We start from the raw sequence: 15493 nt of genomic DNA, 5'->3' as shown, positions 1-15493 counted from the left end.
GCCCCGGAGCAGCTGCTTCCCTCTCCACATGGGTGGGGAGTGAGCAGATGGAGGGAACCACCGCACAGGGCGCTGGCTACCCTTGGTTGTGGGGGGGGGGGGGAACTCTCAGATCTTCCAGATGGAGACCCCCCAGTTCAGCCGGTCAGGGCTCAGACTCTGGCTTACTCACCAAGAAGCAGCAGCTTCCCCTCAGCAGCCACTGGTCCCAGAGAGTTCTGGAATCTGGTGAGTCTCAGGTGCTTAGTCATGGAACATTAGCGCTGGTAAAGCCCTTAATCCAACCGTCCCGTTTTATAGGCAAAGAAACTGAGGCCCAGAGGGGTGAACTGATTAGTCTAAGATGGCCCTGTGAGTCAGCGCAGGGCTGGGGCAGGAACTCTTGCTGAAAACAGCGAGCCTGGGGCTTTTCCATTACTCAAAACCACAGAGCCTGCCCTGGCACCCTCACCTAAAAAAGGGCCGGATCCTGGGATCCAGCTGGGACCTGTGACCCCAACCCAAGTGCCCCACACCTTTGAAAAAAAGGGCTTGCTGAACACAGATGGTGGGCAAACGTACTGGCAAAGAAAAATGTATTTTGACAGGGAAATGCGCTCACCTTCCAGTGTAAAATGAAGAAGAATCGACTTCCCCAAGCAGAATTCCTCCTACAGTCTCATTTGGATGAGCAGCGCCTGCACACACATGTGGATGCACAGAAAAAAGGCTGGAAGGAAAAGTGAAACAGACTTACTTCTGGGAGGCAGGGTTGTGAGTGTTTTTCATTTGTCTCTTGTCTTATCCATATTTTTCTATTTTCTTACTGCGAGAGTATTTATTTCTATTACAACAATATTAAAAGGATACACAATAAACAGCCCAGGGCCCAGGTCCCCAGTCATCCACACTCGGTCAGGCTTGGCTTGTGGAAGATTCCAGAACAGGCTGCACCTATTGCACAAGGTGGGGCCGTTTTCTTCTGTGGGGAAGACAAAGCAAGCTCAGGCCTGAGGGCAGCAGGCTTGGTGTGGCTCCACTGCAGCTGGAGCAGCAGCTCCGGCTCAGGGCACCCCTGGGGTTCTCCGGTGCACCAGGGAGCAAGGGCTGGCTCCAGACCCCGGCCTCTCAGCTGGCTCCACAGCGCACGTGCCCAAGGCCTCATGCGTGGAAAATGATCTGGCCTTTGTCTGGCTCTTCCCCACTCTCCAGAGCCAGACAAAGGCCAGATGGCCTCTGGGAAACTCTCCCAGTCTCAGCCACACCTTCCAGGAAACCTCATGGCAGTTTCGTCTTGCAGACACGCACCTCTCACTCACATTCTGTTGCCACTTGCCAATACAACGCTGATGTCCTGAAGACCAAGCCACCTTTCTGGGTTAGTCTGTGAGAGCTACCTGCCCGGGAGCCCTCCCAACCTCCCTCTTGCTGAGCACAGCCCAGGAAGGGGTGGGTCTCGTCACCAGTGCCACGGAGCTCAGAGACCATTTTTAGACAGAACACTGTCCCCATGCCACATGCCGAATCAGGACTATGGTGCTCGCCCAGGGCCCTGGCTGGGGCCCCCTGTCTCCTTGTTGTTGCTGTTCAGTCCCTAAGTCATGTCCGATTCTTTGAGACCCCACGGACTGCAGGCTTCCCCGTCCTTCGCTCTCTCCCAGAGTTTGCTCAGATTCATGTGCATTGAGTCAGTGATGCCATCCAACCATCTCATCCTCTGTCGCCCCCTTCTCCTCCTGCCCTCAGTCTTTCCCAGCATCAGAGTCTTTTCCAATGAGTCACATCTTCGCATCAGGTGGTCAATGTATTGGAGTTTCAGCTTCAGCATCAGTCCTTAGGTATCAGCTAATTGGTGCTTCCTCAAAGAGCCCAAGTACCAGGGCAAATGCCCTCATACACTGAAGGGGCATCTCCACGAGGACAGCTTCTCTTGTCCCATAAAGGGTGGGTTTTTGCACGTCTCCACACAGTGGTGACAAGCGCAGAGGGGACCCAAACAACCAAGTCTGAGAGCATGGGCTCAGCCTGTTTCCTGGGCCTGTTAGGAAGTTCCCAGGGTCTCAGCTTTCTCTCCTGTAAAATGCCTCTCAGCAGTGCTGACAGGACTCACTCACTCGCAGCCTCTCTACCCCTGGGGTCAGCACACTGCCCTCAGGTACCCAGCACAGCACTTGTTTTTGTGTGGCCCTAAGCCAAGAATGGTTTCTACGTCTTCAAATGGCTGGAAAAAATAAAAAGAAGAGTTCTATTTCATAATAGATGAAAATTATATGAAATTCAAATTGCAGTGTTCATAAATAAAGCTTTATGGGAACACAGCCATGCACTTTTATTTGCGTCTTTCCTGTGGTTGCTTTTGAGCTCTGACGACAGAGGTTGAGTTAGTTACAACAGAGAACAGATGGCCCACAAGGACTGTTTGCTATCTGACCCTGACTCTAAAAAGAAAAAGGTTTGCCAGTCCCTGACCTGAACAGTGTGGTACACAGAAGAATGTGAACAAGTATTCCTCTCTCTTCCCATCATCTTTTTAATACTCCCCCCCGGGTACCTCTGGTCCTGTCCCAAAGACTAGGAACATTGCTGTTTTGGCAGGATGATGGAGGGGGGACCCTCCTCACTGTGGATCATCAGGCTTGAAGTTGGAAGATCAAGTTACAGAGACTGGATCTTCATTCTGCCACCAACTGGCTATGTGACCTGGGGAAAGTCACTTCACCTCTCTGAGCCTCAGTTTCCCTCACCTGTAAAATGGGATAATGATAACTGCTGTTGCTTACCTTACTGCTTGCCGTGTGTCAGAGGCTGCTGAGTGGTGCCAATCACTTAGGTCACTTATTTAATTCTGACAGTTCTATGAATAGGTACGATTGTCACCCCATTTGCAGACAAAGAGAGCTGAGGCAATGGGAGGGTAGGTGAGCGACCCAGGTACTGCAGCCAATCAGAAGTGAGACCCAGAGACTGTGTGTGGGAGCCAAACAGCTGCATCACTTGGGTGCTCCAATAACTCTTATAAGCCTCCAGGCTTCACACCCATCCTGGGAGATGCAGCTGAGATAAAGAACCTGTATGCTTTTCTCAACAAGTTCTAAGATGACATAAATGTTTATCTTGAAAGAAAACGAAGGGAAAAACATTTCCAACTCTCTCGCCAATGGTGGCACGTCAGAGACTGTGGGAGCCCCTTGGATGCAAGGAGATGTTCACGCCTGCCTGGGTGGTTCTAGCTCCTACCTCCACTGTAACCGGCTCTGCTCCCCAGGTCAGAGCACTGAGCTATTGAGACCTGTTCCCAGCCCATCCTTGATTGATAAACAGGAGTCACCTTTCTCCTTGGGTGATGGGGACACTGCAGCACCTTTCTCACCCTGACTTGGGTCTCCACCCAGCCAGGCGCCCTGCCCGGATTTGGCAGGATCTCGGAGGAGGCACAGCCCCGGTTTCTCAGCCGTGAGTGCTGCGCAGGACGCGCCTTTTCTGTGGAAGTCTCCCCAGCTCTCCTTCCCACCCAGCCCCAAGCCTTCCCTCCGACCTCTCACTCCCGCATTAGCACTGGGGCAGGGAGGAGAAGCAAGGGCTGGGCAGGCTGTGTCTTGCCTTTTTGTCTAATTGATCCACATGAAGGCTCTGGCTTGGCTGGGAGGGTGGGGAGCTGGCTCTAAAAATGCAGCACGTGTGCTAAAAGGTTAATCACTTGAGCTCCACAGTTGAAATTCCTCCAGCACTTGCTGGCTGTGGGACCTTGAGCAACTTACTCAGCCTTTCTGTGCCTCTGTTTTCTGAGGAGCAAAGGGGAGCTTCAATGACCTGCAAAGAGCTTGTGACAGTGCCTGGCATATATGAAGTGCTCAACAAACATGGGCTATGGTTATTTCTTTCTCTCTCAGCAACTTCTTCAGGATAAGGTACTTCAAGGATGCAACAAAGGTTTTTTCCCACATGCTTTCAGAATGGCCTGTACCATGATGCATCCTTGATTCATCCAGTATATGTAGAGGACTTACAGGTGCCAGGCACTGTTTGGATCTAGAGACTGAAGGGGCTTCCCTCGTGGCTCAGATGGTAAAGAATCCGCCTGCGATGCAGAAGACCCGGGTTCAAGCCCTAGGTCAGGAAGATCCCCTGGAGAAGGGGATGGCAACCCACTCCAGTATTCTTGCCTGGAGAATCCCATGGACAGAGGAACCTGGCAGGCTGCAATCCATGGGGTGGCAAAGAGTCGGACATGACTGAGCGAGGATGAGGAAGACATGCATGGGTAGTACATTGTGGCGGGGGTTGATGCTTTGAGACCCATGGGCCCTGGAGAGGGATCCTCTAAGGCCAGTGAACCTGAGACAGGGGAGGAGGCAGGGGGCAGAGAAGACCTGTCGGAGGAGACAAACTTGAACTGAGTCCAGAGTCCTAAGAAGGCCTCGCAGAAGCCAGGTGAGCATTGCAGACCAGGGAACAGTGTTGAGAGGCACAGCTCAGCACGCCCCATCCACACAGCTATCTCCGGGAACCTCTGTGGAGTCCCAGCTTACACCCTGATCTTAAGGACCAGGCATGCTCCAGGCAGAAGTGTGAAAGTTCCTCTTAGTGACTAACAGTAAGGCCATGGCTGCCAGGCGTGGACAGGACAGGGGAGACACCCAGAGCCATGGCTGGGAGAGAAGGGAGGAAAAGGGAAAGTGCCAGGGGACCACCAGGGCTGTTCCATCCCAAGGCTGCTCTGAGCGGCTCCCCCCTAAACCCTGCTCACGGCCTTGGAGTCTCAGCAGGAATTGAGAGCAAAAAGGGACTGAAGAGAAGAAGGCCAACTTTCTTAGGCCCTGTGTGAAGGGAAGAGAACCAGCTGGGTTGATGGGGAGAAGAGGGAGAGCTCGTCCAGGGAGGGGCCATCCTAGCAGGCTGAGGCCGGGAAAGCCATCCTGGAGCCTCTGACCGTGGGCCGTCTCAACCCTATCAACCCCCCTGGTGGACACCATGCCTGACTGCGACCGCAGTGCATCTGTCCTCCTTTTCCAAACCTCTGGCTCACCTGAACCAGGCTTTCAGCTCAGCCCTGCTCAACACGGGCATTCATGGGCATCCACACCTGACCTGGACAGGAGAGAAGCAGACGTCTGCTCTGCGCCTTGGGCCAGTGTCTGCCCCTAACCTGCAGTGTGGCCCTGGACAAGTGCCCACCCTCTCTGCTTTCTGTTTCCTTATCTTTATGATGAAACACACTTGCTTTCCCCCCAGGTTTGCTGGGAGGAATTAGTATGATGTGAAAAAACACTCAAATGCTTTACGTGGGAATGGTTGGGTTTTTGAGGTCTTCTTTGAAGGTGAGTGTTGGGGAGGGGAATCCGGTTCCCTGTTGCATCCAACGCAGAGCACGTCAGGCCTGCTGGCAGGTGGTTCTGCCCCAAGTGGGGAGGATTGGGGGTCTCCTTACCTGCTCCAGCCTTGTGGTCACCTGAAACTGCCAGAGTGGTGAGAGCTCCAAAAACAAACACAAACCCATGAAGGCGCCTGCTTCCTGCACCTACCCCAGCCCCAGGACGAGTTGCTGGAATCACCTCCCCTGTAGCTACGTTGGCTTCTTCCTGATGAACACAAGTCCACTTCAGCTGAGGAGGCAGAGTTTCGAGCCAAAAGCTACATTTCTCATGACTCTAGCATCTAGAGTAGCTATGGAACACGGCTTTGGCCAAAAAGATAAGAAGGTGCTGGACGGAGACTCTGGAAACCTCCCAACAGGTTCCTCTGGCATTTTGATCTTCCTCTACGTACTGCCTGAAATGGGGAACCACTGCCGAGAACTTTAAAAGCCATTTTGCAATTACAAGGACACAATCCATATGCTGAGGATGACTGAGCAAAAGCCCTGATGGCATCTTTGAGCTGTCATGTAACCCTGGACCACCTGCTTCTGGAAATATTAAGTTCTTAGTTGTTAAAGCCACTGTTTTCCCCCTCCCTGGGGAGAGGTTAAGGTGAGGAGATGGAGTCGGTTATTTGCAGTCAAGCACAGTTATAAACAATACGTGCTTTCCTCCAAAGACCAGGTCATTACTACCTTGAGCATCCTCTAGGATCCCACAAAAGACTTATCACACTGCACAGTAAGAGTCAGTTATTCATACACAGTCCCTATCAGATGCAAGCTCAGAGAAGGCAGAGTGCACGTTCTGTGCTGATCACAGCTGCATCCCCAGGGTATGACAGTTTCTGGCAAACATTAGCTTCTCCATGTGCCTTTCTCAAATCAATGAATAGAACACTTTAAAATCGAATTCCAGGAGATGTAGCTAACTTGCCTTAGACCCAAGAACCATCATCTCTGGCCAAATTTGAAACCTCTGTTGGTGCATCTTTGAAAAAGTCAGGTTTTAGAATGGTTTGCCTAAAATACCCCAAGCTTTGTAAATAACTCTCTCAGCTCCCAAAGAACCACTGCCTTTTCCTAACCACCCACAGCTCATCATGGCTGCCCTTAACTTGCCTCTACATGACCCAGCAGGCAGGTCACACAAACTCTCCAGCACATTCTGATGCCAAGTGCTTATCATAACTGAGAAAGGGCACATCCCACAACATATGGAGAGTTTTCTTTAATATACACAAATGTATGTAGGGAAACATTCACAGGCATAGTTGTCTGGTCATCTTCCTATCCTAAACATCTCAGATATATTTAGACTTGTAAAATTACTTTCTTCAAGACCTCTGGAAGGTTCTAACAGTCTCCTCCTCCTCTTTCCTTTATTGTGACTTTCTCCTCAAAACCTGCTATTTTCACCATGTCCTCAAAACATTCATGCTTTTTCTGTATTCAAGTTATCCAACTAGGGGATCCAACTATATAACTTCTTTATTTGCCTTTTTTTTTTTTTGGAAAAGCATGGGAAGTCCATATATAACTAATGGGAATGCAAAGTTCATGTGTTTCCTACAAACTTGCAATTCATTTGTTCAAGATATTTGATGACAGCCCCTTGAAGAAAATCACAATGACACCACTGGACTGTCTGCTAAAGCCCTCTGAGGTTCTTCTTTCTGGGTTCACACCCTCCCATGAAGTTTGAAGAGGGCCACACAACCTGAGATCCTTACTCTTCTTCCTCATCCACCTGCTGTATGGGGTGGACTCTAAGGACCTAGAGGAGGATGGAGCCGCAAGATGGAAGGAGCTGGGTCTCTTGAGTGGTTGCATGAATCAGAAACCTGCAGATCTTGCACTAGGCTGTTGCAAGACTAAGAAATAGATGTTATGGTACCAGTGCTTTGGAAGTGTATCTGCTATAGCATCCAGCATTATTTCAGGTTATCTATAGCCTTTTTTAGTCTCTTTATTCTAAAATGCTATCCCAGTTTGATTTGCATTAGTTATTTACAATCCATGACTATACTGAATGTGGGCCTTTAGATCAATGGTTCCCAAACTTGTCTGCTCAAAAGAAGTAACTGAGAAGCTTTAAAAATCTTCCAGGGCTTAGGTCTCACCCCCAGAGGTTGTGATTCAGTTGGTCAGTGGTGGAACCTGTCTTTGCTGTTTTGAAAGAGCATCCCAGATGATACTGAGGGCAACCAGAATTAAAAGCCATCATTCTAGAGCAAATGTTCTCCACATTGAGCATGCACCAGAAGACGTGAGAGACTTGTTCAAATACATATTTCTGGTTCCCATCCCCAGAGTTACTGATTCAGCTGGGTCCTGGGTACAGTCTGGGAATTTTCATTTGTAATACATTCCTAAATGAGGCTGATGCTGCTGCTTCTGGGACCACACTCCGAGAAGTCTTGGTCCAGACTTTTTAAATTCCCTCAATAACAACAATCACTGGGGGCATCCCTAGAAAATGCTAACCACTCAATAATTGAGTATCTGATTGAGTTGAAATGAAGATGTTTGTGCTGTGCTGTGCTTTGTCACTGAGTCGTGTCTGACTCCTTGTGACCCCATGGAGCCCTCCAGGCTCCTCTGTCCATGGGGATTCTCCAGGCAAGAACACTGAAATGGGTTGCCACACCTTCCTCCAGGGGATCTTCCCAACCCAGGGATCGAACCCAGGTCTCCTGCATTGCAGACAGATTCTTTACCATCTGAGCCACCAGGGAAGCCCATCAATACTGAAGTGGGTAGCCTAGCCTATCCCTTCTCCCGGGGATCTTCCCAATCCAGGAATTGAACCAAGGTCTCCTGCATTGCAGGAGGATTCTTTACCAGCTGAGCTAGCAGGGAAACCCAAAGAGGTGTAGGCCTTTATACTTGATGACTCTTCTTAGTCTGTTTTTCAATAGATTAAGATTGAGTTTGCCTAGTTGTGCAATCCAACCAAGACACTCTGTAGGAACAGGAAGAGGGTAGATTGTTTGGGTGAGAAAGAATTGAATACTTGGCTTTGAGCTGGCATGTGGAAGCAAATATTTATCTAGTATCATGTAAAATCATGGCACTGTGTTGACCTCTCCCTCTTTTATCTTTAGAGAAGGGAGATTTCCGAGAGAGAGAAAGAGACTTCTAGACGGACTGTAAGCAGCAGATCTCAATGAGATGGAGGCCAGAGGGTCTCTCAGTGAGCTAAAATAATATACACATGCAGACACACACACACTGGATTTATAGGGAAAGTGGGAGGACTGGATTTGATATCTCAAGGAGGCACAAAATGAGTGATGGAATGAAGTCATAAAGTCTTTGTTTCCAGGTATTGCTGCCCATGTGTATTTTCCTCCTATTGAATGTGAGCTGGACCTAGTCACTTGCTTCAGTGAAAAGAATATAGTAAAAGCGATGGCTGTCACTTCTAAGATTAGATTACAAAGATTCTGGCTTCTGTCTTGCAGGCTTTATCTCGCTGTCTGTTTGCTTGTCCTGATGGAGTCCAGTGCTGAGCTGTGAGCCGCTCTCTGATGAAGTCCACATGGCAAGAAGCTGATGTCTCCGGCCAACAGCCAGCCAGGACCTGAAGCCTGCCAACAGTCATGTGAGTGAGTGACTCCTCCTGTAGTCAAGACTTGAGAAGACAACATCCCTGGCTTTATCTTGATTGCATCTTGTGAGCAACCCTAAGTCAGAGGCACCCCGCTAAGCCATGCTTGTATTCTGTATCCATCAAGAAACTGGGATACAGTGTTTGCTGTTTCAAAATAAGTATAGGGATAACTTGTAATAGATAGCTAATTTGTAATAGACAGCTAATAATTTGTAATAGATATCCAGTCAGCTCTTTCTGGACGACAGGGTATATGGAAATACTAGTGAATTCTGTATTTGAGCCCCAGGTTATATGTTTGTTCTTACAAAATGAGCTCCATACTTGGAATCAATATTGTGTGGAACATCATGGTAATAGATAAAGCTCTTTACATATTCCTAAATGATGGTGCTGGCAAAACCACTGTGGGTACAGAAAGCAAATTCTATAAATGAAATGGGTATCTTTTCCCATGAGGACAAAACCTGGCCTTCTCCATAATAAAAGGGGTCCAATGTAATTATCCTGCAGCCAGGTAGCTGTCAGTCCCGTGAGTAATGGTCCCACTTTAGAGGCTTATTTCAGCTTCCTTTGTCTTGACAGGGTGGTCTTAGCAATGGTGATAGCTCAAGCAGCTTTGGTAAGGGAACGTCTGTGTTGGACTCGTTATGCCAGCCACCCCTGCTGCTGTGATCACTCTGCCTATGGAGCAAGCACAGGGTCATCTGGAAAAACAACTGACATTCCTCAGACAGATTGTCTTGTCCATTTGCTTGTTTGGAACTTTGTCTGCAGTAAATGCCCTTGGTGAGTATATTCACAGGACACAGATGTCTTTACCCTTTGTACCCATTCCCAGAGATCCACCAACATACCTCTCCCCAGACCTCCTTGTCACCAGTCTTCTAATCTGGCAAAAGCCAAAGTCTTTGCACTGCCAAAAGTTATAACTACTTGGATTTTCCATCACCACTATCTTTTAGGGCCACCCCTGAGCAGGTCTATAAGGAGTGGCATCTGCTTCTTGCTGGTGCCAGGATACTGTGTTCAGTTCAGTTCAGTCGCTCAGTCGTGTCTGACTCTTTGCGACCCCATCAACCGCAGCACGCCAGGCCTCTCTGTCTATCATCAACTCCCGGAGTCTACTCAAACCCATGTCCATTGAGTTGGTGATGCCATCCAACCATCTCACCCTCTGTTGTCCCCTTCTCCTCCTGCCCCCAATCCCTCCCAGCATCTGGGTCTTTTCCAATGAGTCAACTCTTTGCATGAGGTGGCCAAAGGACTGGAGTTTCAGCTTCAGCATCAGTCCTTCCAATGAACACCCAGGACTGATCTCCTTTAGGATGGACTGGTTGGATCTCCTTGCAGTCCAAGGGACTCTCAAGAGTCTTCTCCAACACCACAGTTCAAAAGCATCAATTTTTCAGTGCTCAGCTTTCTTCACAGTTCAACTCTCACATCCATACATAACCACTGGAAAAACCATAGCCTTGACCAGATGGACCTTTGTTGGCAAAGTAATGTCTCTGCTTTTTAATATGCTATCTAAATTGGTCATAACTTTCCTTCCAAGGAGTAAGCGTCTTTTAATTTCATGGCTGCAATCACCATCTGCAGCAATTTTTGGAGCCCCAAAAAATAAAGTCTGACACTGTTTTCACTGTTTCCCCATCTATTTCCCATGAACTGATGGGACCAGATGCCATGATCTTAGTTTTCTGATCTGTGTAAATCCACCTATACACCTGGCTTGTCATCGTCTTTTCTTCTTTAGCCGTGAGAAACTTCTGTGGAGCCATAAGTATGGCTGCAAGGTGAAAGAGTAAGTGCCATGGGGGTCTGAGTCATTTGCTTAGACAAGGCATTGTGTCTTCCAGACCACTGAGGCTTGCTGCTTTTCTTTCTTCATTCTCAATGGGATGTTCAAATTTCTCAGTGGGATGTTTTAATTTCTTTTTTCTGTGAACACTCTTTTGCATCTCCAGAGGTAGCCAGCCTGTGAAGTGAAGTAGCTCAGTTGTGTCTGACTCTTTGCAACCTCGTGGACTGTAGCCTACCAGGCTCCTCCCTCCATAGGATTCTCCAGGCAAGAATACTGGAGTGGTTTGCCATTTCCTTCTCCAGGGGATCTTCCTGACCCAGGGATCAAACCTGGGTCTCCCGCATTGCAGGCGGACGCTTTAACTTCTGAGCCACCAGGAAAGCCAGCCAGCCGGTACCGCAGTCCAAATAATTACCACTGTCACCAGAGCAGCTAAGAAGCACAGCCACTGACCTCAAATCATAATCCCTTCCCCGTGTGTTCCAGTCCATCCCCTGTCACAACCGGTAATGATTTAAGTAATTGTGAGGACACTGCAAGCCACAATAATCAGCGCCCTCCACCCCGCCAGCCTCAGCACACCCACACACACCTGGTACTTATGCGTGTACTTAATAAATGTGTCAGCAGCCCAATCCCAGAATCTCATTTTGAGGGGCTGTTTCTGGAACCATTTACTCTAAGTGTCCTGGCAGGAAACAAAGGACACTCTAACAAAGGGGATTGAAGAGAATGGGATGAGGGCACTATAGACAAATGTGGGGCTGGGGTAGTGAAGCTCCCTGGGGTTGGCAAGTAAAAAAGCTGCCACCACCCCTAGATCTAAAGAGGAGAAGAATAGTTCCCAGATCCCATTGGGGTCTCTCTGGCTCTAAGGGGGAGCTGGCTTCAGCTGGGAGCACAGCCACTGCCAACCTGAGGCCTGGCAGGGAGGTAGCTGGGGAAATAATCACGCTGACCACTCTCTCCTTGAACTTGTCTGCCATTGGCCAATGATGAGAAGTCAGAAGGCAAGAGAGACACGGATGCAGCTTGTAAATATCAGCCTCCAAGGCCACAGAGCATGGGGAGAAGGGTGGCAGAGGATCTGGAGGGGCACTCAGCGACCACTCGGCACACGTCTAGTCCCACCGCAGAGGAGCTATTCCTCCCAAGAAGGTAGGAAGGGAGCTGGCTTAAAGGTTAGGAGGCTCCCGCCATCTCTGCCGAGTCCTCAGTTTCCTCATCTATTAAAGGACACATCAGATTAGTTTCCACACTTACGAAGCTACATACTTACCAGTAACTGCAGGGCTGAGGGCACAGACTGGAGAGTATTAGGGACGGATAAAGCCACGGTGATGTGGATCAGGATTTTTGCTTGAAGATTTCAAAATAATTATTTCTTTAAAAACCCAGCATGAAACAGAATAAACGTCCCAATAAATTGTTGAAATAATATGAATTTTGGGAAGTTACATTGAAGTGACACCTCCATTCCTTGCTGGGGGACATGCATCACTCTCAGTGGCCACTCAGTAGGGTTTGGTGGAGAAACTTGGGAAGCACCAGATGATTCCAGAAAGCTCCTCCACATTTGACATCCAGAACTTCTTGGATTAAACTTCTCCGGGCTCCTGAGTTTCATTCCCTGAGAACCTGGATTCATTTTTCAAATAGCCCTGAATAGTAAAGTTCTCCTTGGTATGAAGGTATGAAGCTCTCTCAAAAGTGTGTCTGTTTCAGATCTGGTTTCCTCGGTGTGTATGCCCAGAAGTGGGATTGCTGGGTCATGTGGCAGTTCTATTTCCAGTTTTTTAAGAAATCTCCACACTGTTCTCCATAGCGGCTGTACTAGTTTGCATTCCCACCATGGCTGATTCATGTCAATGTATGACAAAACCCACTACAATATTGTAAAGTAATTAGCCTCCAACTAATAAAAATAAATGAAAAAAAAAAGTGTGTCTGAGTCTCTGAGACACCTCAAAACATCACTCCTCACAGCCGCACCCAGATCTATCTGGGAGGAATGTGGTGTTGCTCTCCGTTGACCTCCTCACAATGGGCTGTACCCGGAAGGGCTACTGGGTTCCCAGAGGGTTGAGGACTAGGCTAAAAATGCATGCAGAGTGAAAAGCAAAAGGATGCCGGCAGCTGGGAGTATCAAAGAGGGGTTAAGAAAGGGAAGAAGTCAGAATAAGAGGTGGGAGCAGAGGAGAGCTTGGCAGTGGGCAGAGGGGGTGTGAAAGTAACCACAGAGGTGCAGGGGACTTATCTTAGGATTCGTACTGAATTTCACTGTTGTGGCAATAAAGCAAAAGCAAATAGACCGAACTCCATCTGGGCTACCGTTATTTACTGGCTCTGTGTCAGGCACTGTGCAAAGAAATAATGAAGACGCTCAGATCAAGATAGTTGAGTCCATGGACTTGGATGGCACTTACATTCTAGGTGCAGGGAGAAAAACAAAAAGCAAGGAAGCAGACTGACTCATCAATTCAGATACTGATGGGTGCTGAGGATAAAGGAGGCTACAGGAACAGCAGGACCTGGCAAACTCTTCCTGACAAGGGCCAGATGGTAAACAGCTTCAGTCTTATGGACCATATGTCCTCTGTTGATGCCACACATACACAGTCCTCAACTCTGGCAATGTAACATAAAAGCAGCCATAGGCAACCTGTGAATAAATAGGTGTGAACAGATTTGACCCTTGGACTATAATTTGCCAAGCCCTGGGATGGGGACAAGCTTGGCGAAGGGGCCAGGTGGGAGGCAGATAGAAGATGTTAAGCCAGGCACCCTGAGAACCTGAACAATGAGAAAGGACCAGTCACGGGTGGCCTGGGGGAAGAGCATTCCAGACAGAAGGACGAACACATGCAAACACCTTGGAGTAAAGGACACAGAATATTCCAGGGATGAAATGAAGGCTGCTGCATCTGGAGTATATTAAACAAGAGTGGAAAAAAGTAGGAGGTGATGTCACCAAGATAGGGTGCCACCGAGTCTGGAGTTTTTCTGCTTATGACAGGAAGCTACTGGAAGGTTTTAAACAGAGTGATGAGTAGAGAGTCCTGTTTGTTGTCAGAGAGGAAGGAAAAGAGAAATTCCTTATTACAAATCACCTGGCCACGGATTGACTCATAGAGGTAGCTAATACCTTCTTGGAGTTGGTTGCTAAAGCACTGTGTCTCCAAAGGGTCATCAAATCCTAAAATAGAAAGGATTATAGGTTTCCCTGTAGCTCAGAGAGTAAAGAATCTGCCTTCAATGCAGGAGACCCAGATGCTGTTTCAATCCCTAGGTTAGGAAGATCCCCTGGAGAAGGAAATGGCAACCCACTCCAGTATTCTTGCCTGGAGAATCTCATGAAGAGAAGAACCTTGTGAGCTACAGTCCACAGGGTCGCAAAGAGTTGGACACTATGTACGCAGTGACTACCACACACAGACACAAGTTGGCATGTCTCCCATGTTTTATAGCTAAGTGCACTGAAACCCAGAGAGATTAGTTGCTTTGCTCAAGATCACTCAGTAAGCTGGCTGCAGAGCTGGGACTGGAACCCAAAGGAGGGAGAAGCTTGGCCTGATAACAAAGCAGTCATCACAGGAATGGCAGCATGATTCTGGATCCAGTACGGTGATGTCACTTGGCCACATCAGTGCATCCAGCCTCACAGGGACTCAATGCGAGGGTTCCAGGGAGAAAAGCCTGGAAAGAAAAGAGTTCCAGGGGCAAAGGACCGAGCAGTGGCCTTGAGTGGATGGAGGAGATCTTGGGCATGCCCATTCTCGCAGTGGCTGTTGGCTGAAGATTCATGAGTGTGGGACTCCACTGGACAGAGGTGGACAGGAGGCAGACAGGAGGACAATGGCAGGCACCAAACGGAAACAGGGGCTTCCTTCTGAGAACATCTGACAGAGCCCCAAGAAAGGTCAGAAATACTCGAGTGACACTTCAAGGAAAGCTGAAGCATGTAATAGCAGGTGAGACCAGTGAAGCGTGATTTGTCACTGTCAGCAGCATCCCGTTTTCACCACCCTGTCAGCTGTGTTCTCAGGAAACACAAGTCACAGTGCAGAGTTACCTGAAAATATGCGGACCCGTATCCCGGTCCATTCAGCAAATACACCAGCACCAAATTAAGTATCTACCTACTGCCTCCAACACATTGGCTTTTCTTGGAGCTGGTACACCTACTATCAATGACCCCAGATCCGTGCCAAAGGCAAGCTTTGCAACCTAGTACATGGCTCTGGGTAGGATGCTGAGAGATGGAAGGTCACACCTCTCGTGTGGAATACAGCACAGCTGGGGAGCAGTGGGTGGAGGGTGTGGGTTCAGGATTTTGAAATCAGATCTCAGGATACAGGGCTCCTCCCCAGGCAGGGAAGCGGGTCTCATCGGGTCAAGACAGGGCAGCATTCAGCCTTCCTCTCCTTCCTGGGCGAGGGCCTCCGTCCCGCCTCTTGCACAGCAAAGTTGCTTTTCTATTTTTAGGGGATAAAAAGTGCTATGAAATGTACTTTCCAATTTTAGGGCTCTCGCCCAGGCTCTATTTCTAGTGACCAACTGGAAAAATATCCCTCATTCTGCATGTACATATTTGAAATCTGGCCAGTAGTTTCAGAGTCCACTCCTTGGAGAGGGTTTTATAAGAGAGAATCGGTTCTAAACAATGTCTTCAGAAGAATGTCAGCCTGCATTTTGCAGAGAAGACGTGAACCTCCATGGCATCAACCCTGCTACC

The sequence above is a fragment of the Cervus elaphus genome, chromosome 1, assembly GCF_910594005.1.
Source record: "Cervus elaphus chromosome 1, mCerEla1.1, whole genome shotgun sequence".
In the NCBI taxonomy this organism is placed as follows: Eukaryota; Metazoa; Chordata; class Mammalia; order Artiodactyla; family Cervidae; genus Cervus; species Cervus elaphus.
This window is presented reverse-complemented; position numbering follows the sequence as displayed.